At 44.7% G+C, this 15,970-nt stretch overlaps 1 long non-coding RNA gene across 1 annotated transcript in view; it reads right to left on the reverse strand.

The window, feature by feature from the left end:
• The window catches only part of LOC140462966 (uncharacterized), a 103,603-nt gene that overhangs the window by 83,454 nt on the left and 4,179 nt on the right, over window positions 1-15,970 (reverse strand). The window contains exon 3 of the long non-coding RNA XR_011954564.1: window positions 12,157-12,279. This is a non-coding gene — a long non-coding RNA (uncharacterized lncRNA). The remainder of the gene's footprint in view (window positions 1-12,156; window positions 12,280-15,970) is intronic.

Genomic DNA, 15,970 nt, shown 5'->3' on the forward strand with positions numbered 1-15,970 from the left:
GGTGAGTGGGGGAGGGGATGAAGGTGATAGGTCAGGGAGGAGAGGGTGGAGTGGATAGGTGGAAAAGGAGATAGGCAGGTAGGACAAGTCCGGACAAGTCATGGGGATCGTGCTGAGCTGGAAGTTTGGAACTAGGGTGAGGTGGAGGAAGGGGAAATGAGGAAACTGTTGAAGTCCACATTGATGCCCTGGAGTTGAAGTGTTCCAAGGCGGAAGATGAGGCGTTCTTCCTCCAGGCGTCTGGTGGTGAGGGAGCGGCAGTGAAGGAGGCCCAGGACCTCCATGTCCTCGGCAGAGTGGGAGGGGGAGTTGAAATGTTGGGCCACGGGGCGGTGTGGTTCATTGGTGCAGGTGTCCCGGAGATGTTCCCTAAAGCGCTCTGCTAGGAGGCGCCCAGTCTCCCCAACGTAGAGGAGACCGCATCGGGAGCAACGGATACAATAAATGATATTAGTGGATGTGCAATTAAACTTTGATGGATGTGGAAGGCTCCTTTAAGGCCTTGGATAGAGGTGAGGGAGGAGATGTGGGCGCAGGTTTTACAGTTCCTGCGGTGGCAGGGGAAAGTGCCAGGATGGGAGGGTGGGTTGTAGGGGGGCGTGGACCTGACCAGGTAGTCATGAGGGAATGGTCTTTGCGGAAGGTGGAAAGGGATGGGGAGGGAAATATATCCCTGGTGTTGGGGTCTGTTTGGAGGTGGCGGAAATGTTGGTGAATGATTTGGTTTATGCGAAGGTTGGTAGGGTGGAAGGTGAGCGCCAGGGGCATTCTGTCCTTGTTACGGTTGGAGGGGTGGGGTCTGAAGGCGGAGGTGCGGGATGTGGACGATATGCGTTGGAGGGCATCTTTAAACATGTGGGAAGGGAAATTGCAGTCTCTAAAGAGACTGGGCACCTCCTAGCAGAGGGCTTTAGGGAACATGTCCGGGACACCCGCACTAATCAACCACACCGCCCCGTGGCCCAACATTTCAACTCCCCCTCCCACTCTGCCGAGGACATGAAGGTCCTGGGCCTCTTTCACCGCCGCTCCCTCACCACCAGATGCCTGGAGGAAGAACGCCTCATCCTCCGCCTTGGAACACTTCAACCCCAGGGCATCAATGTGGACTTCAACAGTTTCCTCATTTCCCCTTCCCCACCTCACCCTAGTTCCAAACTTCCAGCTCAGCACGATCCCCATGACTTGTCCGGACTTGTCCTACCTGCCTATCTCCTTTTCCACCTATCCACTCCACCCTCTCCTCCCTGACCTATCACCTTCATCCCCTCCCCCACTCATCTATTGTACTCTATGCTACTTTCTCCCCACCCCCACCCTCCTCTAGCTTATCTCTCCACGCTTCAGGCTCTCTGCCTTTATTCCCGATGAAGAGCTTTTGCCTGAAACGTCCATTTCGCTGCTCCTTGGATGCTGCCTGAACTGCTGTGCTCTTCCAGCACCACTAATCCAGAATCTGGTTTCCAGCATCTGCAGTCATTGTTTTTACCCCTTTGTTCATAGTCCCACTGAGCTGACTAGATACTTCATGGTGATAAGGCTTTTACACGTTACAAATACCAATACATTAACACTTAATATGTTTTACCAATAGAACTAAATGGTACCTAAAAACAAAGATCATGGTGCTTATTATAATTGTTATTATTTTAATAATTACCCAAGTTAAACTTTGCTTATTTCGAAAAACGTTAATGATTCCCTAGACGAGTATAAAAGCAATAGGAGTATACTTAAGAGGCAAATCAGGAGGCCAAAAAGGGGATGTGAGATTGCCCTGGCATATATAGTTAAGGAGAATCCAAAGGGATTCCACAAATGTGTTAAGGACAAAAGGGAAACTAAAGGAGAATAGGGCCCCTTAATGATCAGCAAGGTCATCTACGTGTGGAATGCAGGAGATGAGGGAAATTATAAACAAGTATTTTGCATCAGTGTTTACTGTGGAGAAGGGTATGAAAGGTAGAAAATGTGGGGAAATAAATAGCAACATCTTGAAAAATATCCTTATTACAGAGGAGGAGGTGCTGGATGTCTTAAAACACATAAAGGTAGATAAATCCACAGGACTTGATCAGATGCACCTTAGATCTCTATGGAAAGGTAGGGAAGTGATCGATGGGCTGTTTGCTGAGATATTTGTAACACTGCCATGGGTAAAGTGCCAGAAGACTGGAGGTTGGCTAACATGGTGCCAATATTTCAGAAAGGTGGTAAGGAAAAGCCAGGGAACCACAGACCAGTGAACCTGACATCAGTGGTGGGCAGGTTGTTAGAGGGAATCCTGAGGGTCAGAGTTTACGTGTATTTGGAAAGACAAGGACTGATTGGGGTAGTCAACATGGCTTTGTGCGTGGGAAAACATGTCTCACAAACTTGATTGAGTATGTTCGCTGAGCAGGCTGGGGTAGTCCAAATCTAGAGGCCACAGGTTTAAGTTGAGAGGAGGATTGAAAAGGGATCAAAAGGGCAATGTTTTCATGCAGAGGGTCGTGGGTGTATGAAATAAGCTGCCAGAGGAGGTACAATTACAACATTTTAAAGGCATCTGGATGGGTATATGAATAGGAAAGGTTTAGAGGGATATGGGCCAAATGCTGGCAATGTGACTAGATTTATTTAGGATATCTGGTCGGCATGGATGAGTTGGACTGAAAGGTCTGCTTCCGTACTGTATATTACTCTATTACTCTAAATGGAAACTACTGCCAGGTAATCATCTATTTTCACCCCTCTGATTCCACAATCCAACTTTAGTTTCCAATTGCATATTATCCTTTCTCCCAGTGTACTTCTGCTGCTATGGCCTGAGTCCTTCTCAACAAGCTGAAAATTATTAATGTACATAGTTTTTCAGCTTTGTATTCACAAAGCATTGATCAGCCAGGAAAAACCTCAAGGAAGAGCTGCATAACTGTAATAATGTTGAGTTAATAACTGTAATAATGTTGAGTTAATACTATCATGGCTGAGATACATGCAGTTTTTTGGTTTCCTCTTCATATGTATTCTTATATGTTGGATAAGATTCTCTAAATTTGAACACGACAGGATGACAAACACCTCCAATTATGTGACTGGGACCAAAATGATTGAAACAAACGTCTGTTGATTTATTTTTTTTACTTAAAAGCTGCTACTCAGGGCTCATCACTCAACAAATCCCACACAATACTTGAACTTGATTCAAAAGAACCTTCCGCTCGCTGGCACAGGAGACATACTTTATTCAAAAAATAACATGGAACAATAAAGGATAAAGCCAGAAGCTTAACAAAGCTGCATCAAAAGCAGATGTCACTTTTAGCTTATTACTGCCTTCTGCTGCAGATCCTTAAAGAAAACTAGAATGGCAAAGTATCAATAGTACAACATCCAGACATGTGGACACTTCTCCATCTCCTCCACTTCAATGCCCTTGCATATGTTAAAAAGAACCAGCTTAAACCACTGGTAGTCCTTCAGTGCCAACTCAGCAAAAAAACCTGAGATAATTTTAGAATCAATGCAAAGTCTTGATTTTTTTGCCACCTTTATCTCATTCCTGCAGCACAAGGCAATGGCAAAGCATTTTTTACTGTCCTAGCAAGTATACTATATGCAATATAAAATGAAATATATAAACGGAATGGCTGCCAAGAACATGACAAATCTTTTCTAAGACGGGGGTAAATCAGCAACCAGGCTAGAGGGCAAATGATTGTGCTCCGCATGGGAAGTGGATTGATGAGACAGGTCAAGAGAGAATACAATTATGTGGCATAGGTTGGGAACATGGGGAAGTAGCAGATGAAAGCATCACAAGAATTTTGACAGGGTTGGCGCTATGGTGAACAATGCAACCTACCATGGAGATAGAAATCAAGACCCAAGAATATCAGAAACCATGAGGAAAATGTTGCAGAGAGTGTGCATTATGTCAGGACACTTGAAAAACATTAATGGTTATCCTGATAAATCTCACTGAAGCTGAATTATTTCGTTCTGAAGGCAAATTTTTAATATGTGTATCTTGACATTAAGAGATTTCATCTTTAAGGACTGCATGTGCTCTGTGCATACAATATTGGAACTCTGCCTGAACAGACTGCTTTGGGTTTTCAAACTACACACATAGAAATCAGTTAGTTCTGCTTCATGACTTGTAACATATTTTATTGCTTTCAATAAGCTAATCAATGAAGTCAATTTCTGGTAAGTGATGGATCGTCAAAGTATTATCATGACCTGACATGGTGGACAACAATGGAAAGATCATACTGTTGAGGCCTATCATGCTTGAATAGTCGGTAAGCAAAATGATCCACAGGTAAAACATGTGGTCAACAGTCTTAGATCAGGCTGAAGTGCATGAGACAACCTGTGATGTCTCCATTTGTCTCTGCGTCCGAGAGTGATGAACATGTAACTTGCTAGTAAGCAGATAAATCCTAATTGAGTGCCCAGTTTAACTCACTTGAGAAAGTAAAGCACTCAGGGTGCGTGCCGGATCAATGCAAACAAAGGAATGTTGAAAGTAGATTGTCTGAAACTGCATAAAATGTCCTAATTTTAATCAGGACATCAGAGATTTGCGAAGAAAATTTAACATGTTTAAACAATGTACAAAGTTATTGTTTGTAGCTTTAGGTGTGTCCAATGCAGATAGACAAGCCATTAAGAATTGCTTAGCGAATGGGGACAAAGGTCCTCACAGACTTAGAATATCAGGATCAATAGCTAAAGAGCTAAGAGCTCTCCAAAAAAAAAATATGGACCAGGTTAATAATTCAGAGACAGTTTAGTAGACTGTTATGATATAGTGGTAGCGTCCCTACCTCTGGACCAGATGGACTGGATTCAAGTCCTATCTGCTTTGAAGATGCTTCATAACTTGTCTGAACAAGTGATCAAAAAAAACTAAACTTCTGTATTCAGTAGCTACAATTCATGTCATTTAGGCAGCAGCCCATAGAATCCATAAACAACTCCAGGTGCAGAGTTCATTTTGTGATTTTAATGCTTGGCTGAAAAGGCCACTAATAGTTTAAAACTCGTGAACTTCCATTTTTAACTTCTTTTCCCTTGAACTAATATGTCATTTGGATGCTGCTTTCTAGCTAGAAAGGCCATGATTAGTCTTCCATGTTCAAAAGCCTACCCACTATCCAATGGCCATTGTGTGAAATTGACTGTTTCTAAAATAACGCAGACTTCTAACATATATTTGAGTCAAATAATGGGGTCCACAAGCTTTTAGGGAAATTTTACCCCTAAAACTTGTTCTAACTGTGCAAATGGAATGTTTTGAGTGGTTTAAAGCAGTGTCATAATTTCTTCTAGTTGTGTTACTTGAGGACTGATTGTTGGCTAGGAGTTTGGGACAATTCCCTGTGGATATTTTGTAGTAACATTGCAGGAGAAAGGCGAATATGGGCAGAAAGCATGACATCCCAACTCTTATAGTCAAAGGTCCGAGAAATCAGTTTAGAAGGTTGGAGATTCTTTTCCTTTCAATTATGAAAAAACCCAAAGCTTAAAGAAAACCTTTTTGAGTTTTATTTGGTAGTTTTGAAATAGTCTTTGCTAAAGTGAGATGTGCAAACCAGTTGCTCCTGATGAAAGGAAATGGTTTAGAATTTCAAGAAATAGGTTACCTCAGTATAAGGGCTTAGTTTGAAAGTCTAAGCCAGAAGTGTTTGGTTAAAACCCTGAAGGTTTATTTCGAGCTGAGAAAATATAAGCACATTAACGTGAAGGTTTACACAGGAGGCTACTAGATTCTCCTGTCTGCAATTGAAGTTACAATTAAATTAAAGCCAATAGAAAGAACATAGAACATAAAAATGTACAGGACAGGAATGGGCCCTTAAGCCCACGATGTTGTGCTGAATATCAAGCCAAATTAAACTAATCCCTTCTGCCTGCCTATGGTCCATATCCCCCCATTCCTTGCATATTCATCTGCTTATCTAAAAGTCCCTTAAATGCCACTATTGCATCTGCCTTCACCACAGCACATTCCACACTCCCACCACTCTTTGTGTAAAAAATCTGTTCTTCACATCTCGTTTAAACTTTCTCCCTCACCTTAAGTGCATGTCCCCTAGTATTAGCCATTTCAACTCTGAGAAAATGATTCTGACCATCAACTCCATCTAGGCATGTCACAAATTTATAGACTTCAATCAAGATATCCCTCAGTCTCCACCACTCCAGAGAAAATAACCAAAGTTTTCTAGCCTCTCCTTTTAGCCTCTAATCCAGGCAGCACCCTGCTAAACCTCTTCTGCAGCCTCTCCAGAGCCTCCACATCCTTCCTGTAATGTGGCATCCATAATTGAACGCAATACTCTAAGTGTGGCCAATCAAAGTCTAATAAAGCTGCAACATGACGTCCTGACTCTTGTATTCAATAGATGTCAAAGAGAAGGGGAATTTTCTCTGGTAGGAGTACTGTAAAGGATATTTTGGGATTGATTAGATTGTATTCACAGTTTTGTTTTAATTTGTGTAATATGGAAACAGTTTGGCTTATTGAATTTTATTTATAATTTGTGCACAACAAACTTCCCTTTTGTTGCTAAAACAAAATCTGCAGCATTCTGTGCTTGTGTTTTGGTGAAAGACCACCTCATTAAAACCAAAATATAGGATCCAGCTAGCTAGATTTCTGTCTGGGTTCTGACTTGTTCACTATTAACATCAGCTGGGATCACTTCCCTACTTTGAAAGGACTAAAGGGAAGTAAACATAATCTAAGTACAGTAAGTGTCAATAATAGATCAAACTTTAACACATTCTAGCTGAAAATGTATTGCTGGAAAAGCGCAGCAGGTCAGGTAGCATCCAAAGAACAGGAGAATCGACGTTTCGGGCACAAGCCCTTCTTCAGGAATGAGGAAAGTGTGTCCAGCAGGCTAAGATAAAAGGTAGGGAGAAGGGACTTGGGGGAGAGGCGTTGGAAATGCGATAGGTGGAAGGAGGTCAAGGTGAGGGTGATAGGCCGGAATGGGGTGGGGGCGGAGAGGTCAGGAAGAAGATTGCAGGTTAGGAAGGCGGTGCTGAGTTCGAGGGATTTGACTGAGACAAGGTGGGGGGAGGGGAAATGAGGAAACTGGAGAAATCTGAGTTCATCCCTTGTGGTTGGAGGGTTCCTAGGCGGAAGATGAGGTGCTTTTCCTCCAACCGTCATGTTGCCATGGTCTGGCAATGGAGGAGTCCAAGGACCTGCATGTCCTTGGTGGAGTGGGAGGGGGAGTTGAAGTGTTGGGCTACGGGGTGGTTGGGTTGGTTGGTCCGGGTGTCCCAGAGGTGTTCTCTGAAACGTTCCGCAAGTAGGCGGCCTGTCTCCCCAATATAGAGGAGGCCACATCGGGTGCAGCGGATGCAATAGATGATGTGTGTGGAGGTGCAGGTCAATTTGTGGCGGATATGGAAGTATCCCTTGGGGCCTTGGAGGGAAGTAAGGGAGGAGGTGTGGGCGCAAGTTTTGCATTTCTTGCGGTTGCAGGGGAAGGTGCCGGGAGTGGAGGTTGCGTTGGTGGGGGGTGTGGACCTGATGAGGGAGTGGTCTTTTCGGAACGCTGATAGGGGAGGGAATGGAAATACATCCCTGGTGGTGGGGTCCGTTTGGAGGTAGTGGAAATGACGGCGGATGATACGCTGTACATGGAGGTTGGTGGGGTGGTAGGTGAGGACCAGTGGGGTTCTGTCCTGGTGGCGGTTGGAGGGGCAGGGGTCAAGGGCGGAGGAGCGGGAAGTGGAAGAGATGCGGTGGAGGGAATCATCGACCGCGTCTGGGGGGATATTGCGGTCCTTGAAGAAGGAGGCCATCTGGGTTGTACGGTTTTGGAACTGGTCCTCCTGGGAGCAGATGCGGCGGAGACGAAAGAAATTGGGAATATGGGATGGCGTTTTTACAGGGGGCAGGGTGGGAGGAGGTGTAGTCTAGGTAGCTGTGGGAGTCGGTCGGTTTATAGTAAATGTCCGTGTTGATTCGGTCGCCCGAGATAGAAATGGAAAGGTCTAGGAAGGGGAGGGATGAGTCTGAGATGGTCCAGGTGAATTTGAGGTCGGGGTGGAAGGTGTTGGTAAAGTGGATGAACTGTTCAACCTCCTCGTGGGAGCACGAGGCAGCGCCGATACAGTCATCGATGTAGCGGAGAAAAAGATGGAGGGTGGTGCCAGTGTAGCTGTGGAAGAACTCAGATTTCTCCAGTTTCCTCATTTCCCCTCCCCCCACTTTGTCTCAGTCAAATCCCTCGAACTCAGCACCGCCTTCCTAACCTGCAATCTTCTTCCTGACCTCTCCGCCCCCTTCCCACTCCGGCCTATCACCCTCACCTTGACCTCCTTCTACCTATCGCATTTCCAACGCCCCTCCCCCAAGTCCCTCCTCCCTACCTTTTATCTTAGCCTGCTGGACACACTTTCCTCATTCCTGAAGAAGGGCTGATGCCCGAAACATCGATTCTCCTGTTCCTTGGATGCTGCCTGACCTGCTGCGCTTTTCCAGCAACAAATTTTCAGCTCCGATCTCCAGCATCTGCAGTCCTCACTTTCTCCTTTAACACATTCTAAACAATCATGCTAACAGCTGGCATTGTCCTTCCGTGTAAATACACCCATTCTGAATGAAAATTCAGTACACCTTTTTTATCTTTTCCCATGCAAAATGTTGTAATAGAACAAAGAACAAAGATAATACAGGACAGGAACAGATCTTTCAGGCCTCCAAGCCTGCACTGACACATTTTGCTCTTACATATTAAAATTGGCTTCACTTACAAGATCCATATCCCTCTATTTGCTTCCCATTCCTGTATTTGCCTAAGCACTTCTAAAATGCTGCTATTGTGGCTGCCTTCATCACCTCCTCCGGCAATATGTTTCAGGCATTCACTACCTTTTGTGTGAAAGACTTGCCTTGCACATTTCTTTTAAACTTCCCCTCCTCACACCTTGTACCTGTATCCCCTAGTAATTGGCCCCTCCATCCTGGAAAAAGGCATCATACCTTCCACTCTCTCTATACCAAACTTCTATCAGGTCATCCCTCAATCTCCTACATTCAGTGAAAACAAGCCCAGTCTACCCAACCTTTCTTCACAGCTAAATCCCCCATACCAGGCAACATCCTGGTAACTTTTCCTGTATCTTTTCCAAACCATCCACATCCTTCTGGTAGTGTGGTGACCAGAACTACATGCAATATTCTAAGTGTGGCCTAACTAAAGTTCTATAAAACTGCAGCATAACTTGTCTATCCATATACTCAATGCCCCTTTCAATTAAGACAAGCATGACATAGGCCTTTTTTTACTACATTATCTACCTTTACTGGTATCTTCAGTGATCTGTGGACCTGCACACCCAGATCTCTCTGCATATCAATACTTTTAAGGGTTCTACCATTCACTGCATAATTTTCACCTGTGCGTGACCATCCAAAGTGCATCATCTCACATTTGTCCTGATTAAACTTCATCTGCCATTTTTCCACTCCTGCCTCCAACTGATCTGTATCCTGCTGTATCCTCTGACAATCCTCCTTATTATCCACAACTCCACCAATCTTTGTATCATCTGCAAACTTACTAATTAGATTGGCTACATTTTCCTCCAAATTCATGACTAAACCAGTTTTGTATCCATCGCGCCTACTCACCCAATACCATGTGACTTCACCTTTTGTACCAGTCTGCCACGAGGGACCTTATCAAAAGCTTTACTAAAGTCCATGTAGACATCATCAACCACTTTTCCCTCATCAATCATCTTCATCACCTCCTCAAAAAACTCGATCAAGTTAGTGAGGCACTACCTCCCCCATAACAAAACTATGCTATTTATCACTATTTGCTTCTAAATGCTTATAGATCTTGTCTCTGAGAAGCTTTTCCAATAATTTCCTGACCACTGCTGTGAGATTCATGGGCCTGTAATTTCCTGGATTATGCCTGTTTTCCTTTTTTAAACAATGAGACAACATTAGCTATTCTCCAGGCCTCTGGGGCCTCACGTGTGGCCAAAGAGGATACAAAGATGGCTGTTAATGCTCCAGCAATTTGTTCTCTTGCCTCCCTCCATATTCTGGGATAGATCCCATCAGGACCCGGGACTTATCTATCTTAGTACTTTTTAAGACGCACCACACTTCTTCCTTTTTAATAGCAACTTGGCTTAGAAATTTGACACTCCCTTCCTGAGATCATCCTCCACCAAGTCCTTCTGTTTGGTGAATACTAATAAAAATTATTCGTCCAAGACCTCACCTATCTCTTCTGGCTCCAAACATACATTCCCTCCTTTGTCCTTGAATGGGCCAACCTATTCCCTGGCTACCCTCTTGCCTTTTACATACATATATTAAAAAAGCTTGGGATTCTCCTCAATCATGTGAAAACCTATAAAGATTTTAAACCATGTTTTCCCATCTCTCTGTTATACGGTGCAAAACCAAGGTCATGGCAATATGAAAGCCACATCTATTACCGTTTTTATTACCAGTTTAATTCTGTTTTTTTTTAATGACCATCAACATTTGGAGGAAATGTACAATTAATTTCAAAATTCCTTCTGCAGTTACCTTTCCATAGCCAACATTGCCAGATGTCATTTTCTCTTAACATCTGTGTATTTGTCAAATTTGCAGTTTAATGAGACTAATTTTCTAATTTGTCAATTTACCATATTCCAAAACCTCATTATCAGAAAGATAATTGTGAATCAATAGTGAAGAGTTCAAAAATATTGTACAAACATTGTGGCAAAATAATGGTGAGTTTCATGGTTCTCATTATTCTCATTATTCATCCAGCAACTTGTGCACAGAAAGAGCTATGCCATAAATTATACACTGCCACAACTTTTGGATGGTTTACCTTACTGCCCATTAATCTTACAAAAACAATAACTTGTCCTCCAGCTCCCTGCAAATTTGAATAAATTGCCATATTTACATGTTAATTTCCTGTTGAGGTTATCACAGAGAGAAGAGATTAACATGTCTACAATGCAGTTTAAAATGCTCAACTCAAAAAGTAACAAATCGAAACTTTGGAGTCTAATTCTTCTGTGCATTAATTCTTATAAGATTTTTCAAACAAATCCTTACTTTCATGTCGTTTCTTTATTGATTCTCTTGAAATTGATCCTTGCTTCCATCTTTCTAGTCAGAATTTTCAACTGATAATTCCTGGCTAAATGGTGAAACCATTACTGAGTTGGGAAACTGTTAGAATCTTCTGTGGGCTTTGCTGACCACAATGATTGCATCCCATCTTGGAGATCCCTGTCCATTCTGGAAAGAAGTACGTTGGGGTGTGGTGGTGGCTAGGATGGGAGGGGGAGTTGAGTGGGGGCAATGACAAACTGGATTTGTCAGAGGAGGATTTTAATGATGCCGGCATTGTCAGAACGCTGATTTATACATGCTTTTTTTGAGGTAACCACAGTAATGAAGAAGAGAGCTGAGAGGACTTCCTAAAGTCCTGCTGTGCGACCTGAGGGGCTGGACTGAGTCGATCTTTCTCAAGGATTGGAGGAAGGGGATAACATCTTCAACGAAAGGCACTGATGGAAGTATCACATGTCTCCCCACCTCCCTCTCCCACAACCTGGAAACAGCATATCACAAGGATCAAGGATCGCAGGAGGTTGGGAAGGATGAATGAAACAACACCTTTGATGGATAATCCTCACATTCTAACTCTTCCACCATCCTCCTATGCAGCATTCCTTAGAATAACACACCTTGCAACTCGACATGAGACACCTCCCATCCCTATTTCAACAATTGGCAATCATGCTTTCCCTCACACAATGTCTTCATTTACACTCATGCCTTAAAGTCACCTTCACAGCAGTGTCCTTCCTTCCTCTCCCCACAGGCCATTTCTAATAATTACATCTCTCTACTTTTCTTCTGAAGGAAAAGGAGACCACTATTATTGAGAAGAGCCAGAGCCCTGTGAGGTTGGCCTCCAATTACAGGCATCTCAGAGGGCACTGGCAGTGCATACCCAGCTGCTCCACACAGAGTAGGTCTTGCTGCAGGAGACTGCAGATGTCAGCAGTGATCTATTGTGAGAGTCTGTACCTCCTGAGGCTTTGGAGCTTCTCAATATCAAGTGAGTTGATCCTCTACCCCAGATGCTGTGTTGGAGGCCTCACCTCCTTTGTACCGGATCTCGAGTTCCTCTCCTTTGCCCCTTAAAGTGGCATTTGGCTCAGGAGAATGCAGCTGATGCTGGTGGTCCTGTTCCTTTTGGTCTTCATATGAGGTACAAGTTGGAGCTGTATAACAAAAAAAAGCATAATCTCTCTCAATACTTCCCAATTCTTCTTACCCTCTCTTTTACCCGACTCCTTTGATCAATAGTTTTAATGAGTTACAGTAATAAGGTTCAACCATATTTCAATATAATTTACAAGCAGATAACGCAAGTCCGTGCTCAGATAGTTTATTTCCTTCAATACAATTTTTATAAAACAATTCTGATAGCAAACATATTATTTTTATAAAGAACAAAGTATAACCATTGCAGAAGAGAGGAAAGGGCTATTAATATCATAATTCCATTAAGTATGGTCTGTACCTGAGGAGATAATTGCAACGTGAATGCATAACTGTATAGAGTAGAATCTGTAGAGATGTTTACTTTTGGCAGTAATTTTATAAAAACAGAAATCTTCTAATCATTTGAGGTTAGAATTTCCACAGTCCCTCTTCAAGAGCAAGAGATACATGGCAGAACCTACACCATTCATTTTGATCTTGTTGAGATAGGGTCATTTAGATTTTCAAATTGGATGTCTTCCCAACGAATTTGGATTTGTACCTGAGGTTCTCATAAATCTGAAGATTAAATGCCAGAAAAATATCTCAATTCCTTGTAGAGAACAGAAAAAGCTCATGATTTCAGCAATTCGATGCTAAGTGTGCATAAAGATAACATTTGTGCTTCTCATCAAGTACTAAACTACAATGGAATTTATATTCGGATATTAAATGGAACTCTTTGAAATTTCCAATTCAAAATGTATGTCACCTTGCAATTGCAGTTAGGTGCTTTTTGGCTGGGCCCTGATGGGGATTTTAAATCACTTTCCTTATGCTTTAGGCTAGTCTACAATAAAGATTTGGTGATGCAATATCAGTTCACTCTGAATGTTGCAAAAAATCTTTACATCTTTTATAAACCTTCATCACCTACGCTATTGTTATGCCTCTTCCACTTCTGCAGCCACCATCATCACAACCACTTCCGCCCCCACTGATGCCACTCACCTGAACATTGCCAACAAGCCCCCTGTAGATCCCACAGTCACCACCTCCGCCCCCCGATGCCCAGGGTGTGTGTCACTTCCATTAATGATGTCACCCCTGTTCCCCCCACTTCCACGCCCACTCCAGTTACAGTCTCCTCCCCAAGTCCCAGCTCCAGCCCAACACAATGTCCTAGCTCCCAGCCCTGCTGAGTTTCCATCAGCTCCCCCGACCTCCCAGTTCACTAAGGACAAACGATCACTCCTCAGGAAAGGCCTTACCGTCATCCCCGTCTACTCCCAGATCAATGAATTCAATGCACGTTGTGACATCAAACACTTCTTCCACCGCCTCCGAACGTACTTTTTCCATTCAGACTCCCGCCCACCTTCTGAGGATCCCTTCGCCTACCTCCAACATACACCATCCACACCTCCAATACCCCGTGCCTGTCTGTTACCTGCCCTCAATCTCTTTATTTCCAAATGTCGCCGGGACATTGACCACCTCAACCTGTCCACTCCTATCACCCACTCCAACCTCTCACCCTCACAACGCGCAGCCCTCCACTCCCTCCGCTCCAACCCCAACCTCACCATCAAACCAGAGGACGAGGGGGATGCACTGGTAGTTTTGCGCAATGACCTCTACACTGCTGAAGCCAGGCGTCAACTTGAAGTCACCTTTTCCTACCACCCCTCGACCACGACCTCACCTCCCATCACCAAACCATCATCTCTCAGACCATACACAACCTCATTAAGTCAGGGGATCTCCCACCCACAGCTTCCAACCTCACAGTTTGGGAACCCCGCACTGCCCGGTTCGACCTCCTGCGCAAGATCCATAAGTCTGACTGCCCCAGCCGACCCATTGTCTCAGCCTGTTCCTGCCCCAACCAAACTCATCACCACATACCTCGATACTGTTCTATCCCCCAGGTCTAGGAACTCTCCACATACGTTCAGGACACCACTCATGCCCTCCACCTCCTCCAAGACTTTAGTTTCCCTGGGATCCAGCGCTTCATCTTTACCATGGACATCCAGTCCCTGTACATCTCCATCCACCATGACCAGGGCCTCCAAGCCCTCTGTTTCTTCCTCTCCTGATGTCCCAACCAGTATCCTTCCACTGACACTCTCATAAGCTTGGCTGAACTGGTCCTCACTCTCAATAATTTCTCCTCTGAATCCTCCCACTTCCTCCAGATGAAAGAGATAGCCATGGGCACCCGCATGGGACCAGCTATGCTTGTGTCTTTGTTGGCTATGTGGAACAGTCTGTCTTCCACAGTTACACAGGCACCACGCCCCACCTTTTCCTCCGCTACATTGATGACTGCATCAGCGCCACCTCGTGCTCCCATGAAGAGGTTGAACAGTTCATCAAATTCACCAATACATTCTACCACGACCTTAAATTTACCTGGACCATCTCAGACAACTCCCTCCCATTCCTGGACCTCTCCATCTCCATCAACGGCGACTGACTCAACACTGACATTTTCTACAAACCCACCGACTCCCACAGCTACCTGGATTACACCTCCTCCTACTCTGCCTCCTGTAAAAGTGCTATCCTTATTCCCAAATCCTCCACCTCCGCCGCATCTGCTCCCAGGAAGACCAGTTCTACCACAGAACACACCATACGGCCTCCTTCTTTAAAGACTGCAATTTCACCTCCCACGTGGTTGATGATGCACCTCCACCCTCAAACTCCACCCCTCCAACTGCAACAAGGACAGAATGCCCCCGTCTTCACCTTCCACCCCACCAACCTTCATATATATCGCATCATACTCTGCCATTTCTGCTAACTACAAACAGACCTCACCACCAGAGATATATTTCCTTCCCCACCCCTAACTGCTTTCCACAAAGACCATTCCCTCTGCAACTACCTCATCAGGTCCAAGGCCCCCACAACCCACCCTCCACGTCCGGGATCTTCCCCTGCCACTGCAGGAATTGCAAAACTAGTGCCCACACCTCCTCTCTCACTTCCTTCAAAGACCCCAAAGGAGTCTTCCACATCCATCAAAGTTTCATCTGCACTTCCACACGTCATTTACTATATCCGTTGCTCCTAACACGGTCTCCTCTACACAGGGGAGACAGGACGCCTACTTGCAGAGCGCTTCAGAGAACATCTCCAGGATCCCTGCACCAACCAACCCCACCACCCCATGGCTGAACACTTCAACCCTCCCTCCCACTCTGCCAAAAACATGCAGGTCCTGGGCCTCCTCCATCGCCGCTCCCTCACCACCTGACACCTGGAGGAAGAAAGCCTCATTTCTGCCTCGGGACCTTCTAACCCCATAACATCAATGTGGATTTCACCAGTTTCCTCATTTCCCATCCCCCCACCTTATCCCAGTTCCAATCTTCCAGCTCAGCACCGCCCTCATGACCCATCCCGTCTGTCCATCTTCCTTCCCACCTATCCGCTCCACCCTCCCCTCCAACCTATCACCTTTACCCCCACCTCCATCCATCTATCGCACTCTCAGCTACCTTCCCCCCACCCCCACCCCTCCCATTTATCTCTCCACCCCCAAGGCTCCCAGCCTCATTCCTGATGAAGGGCTTTTACCCAAAATGTTAATTTTCCTGCTCCTTGGATGCTGCCTTTCCAGCACCACACTTTCGACAAAAATCTTTACATGCCATGACATTGTGAGGTTTAAATATGTTAATCATTATAAATGCA

The sequence above is a fragment of the Chiloscyllium punctatum genome, chromosome 37 (genome assembly GCF_047496795.1).
Source record: "Chiloscyllium punctatum isolate Juve2018m chromosome 37, sChiPun1.3, whole genome shotgun sequence".
Taxonomy (NCBI): Eukaryota; Metazoa; Chordata; class Chondrichthyes; order Orectolobiformes; family Hemiscylliidae; genus Chiloscyllium; species Chiloscyllium punctatum.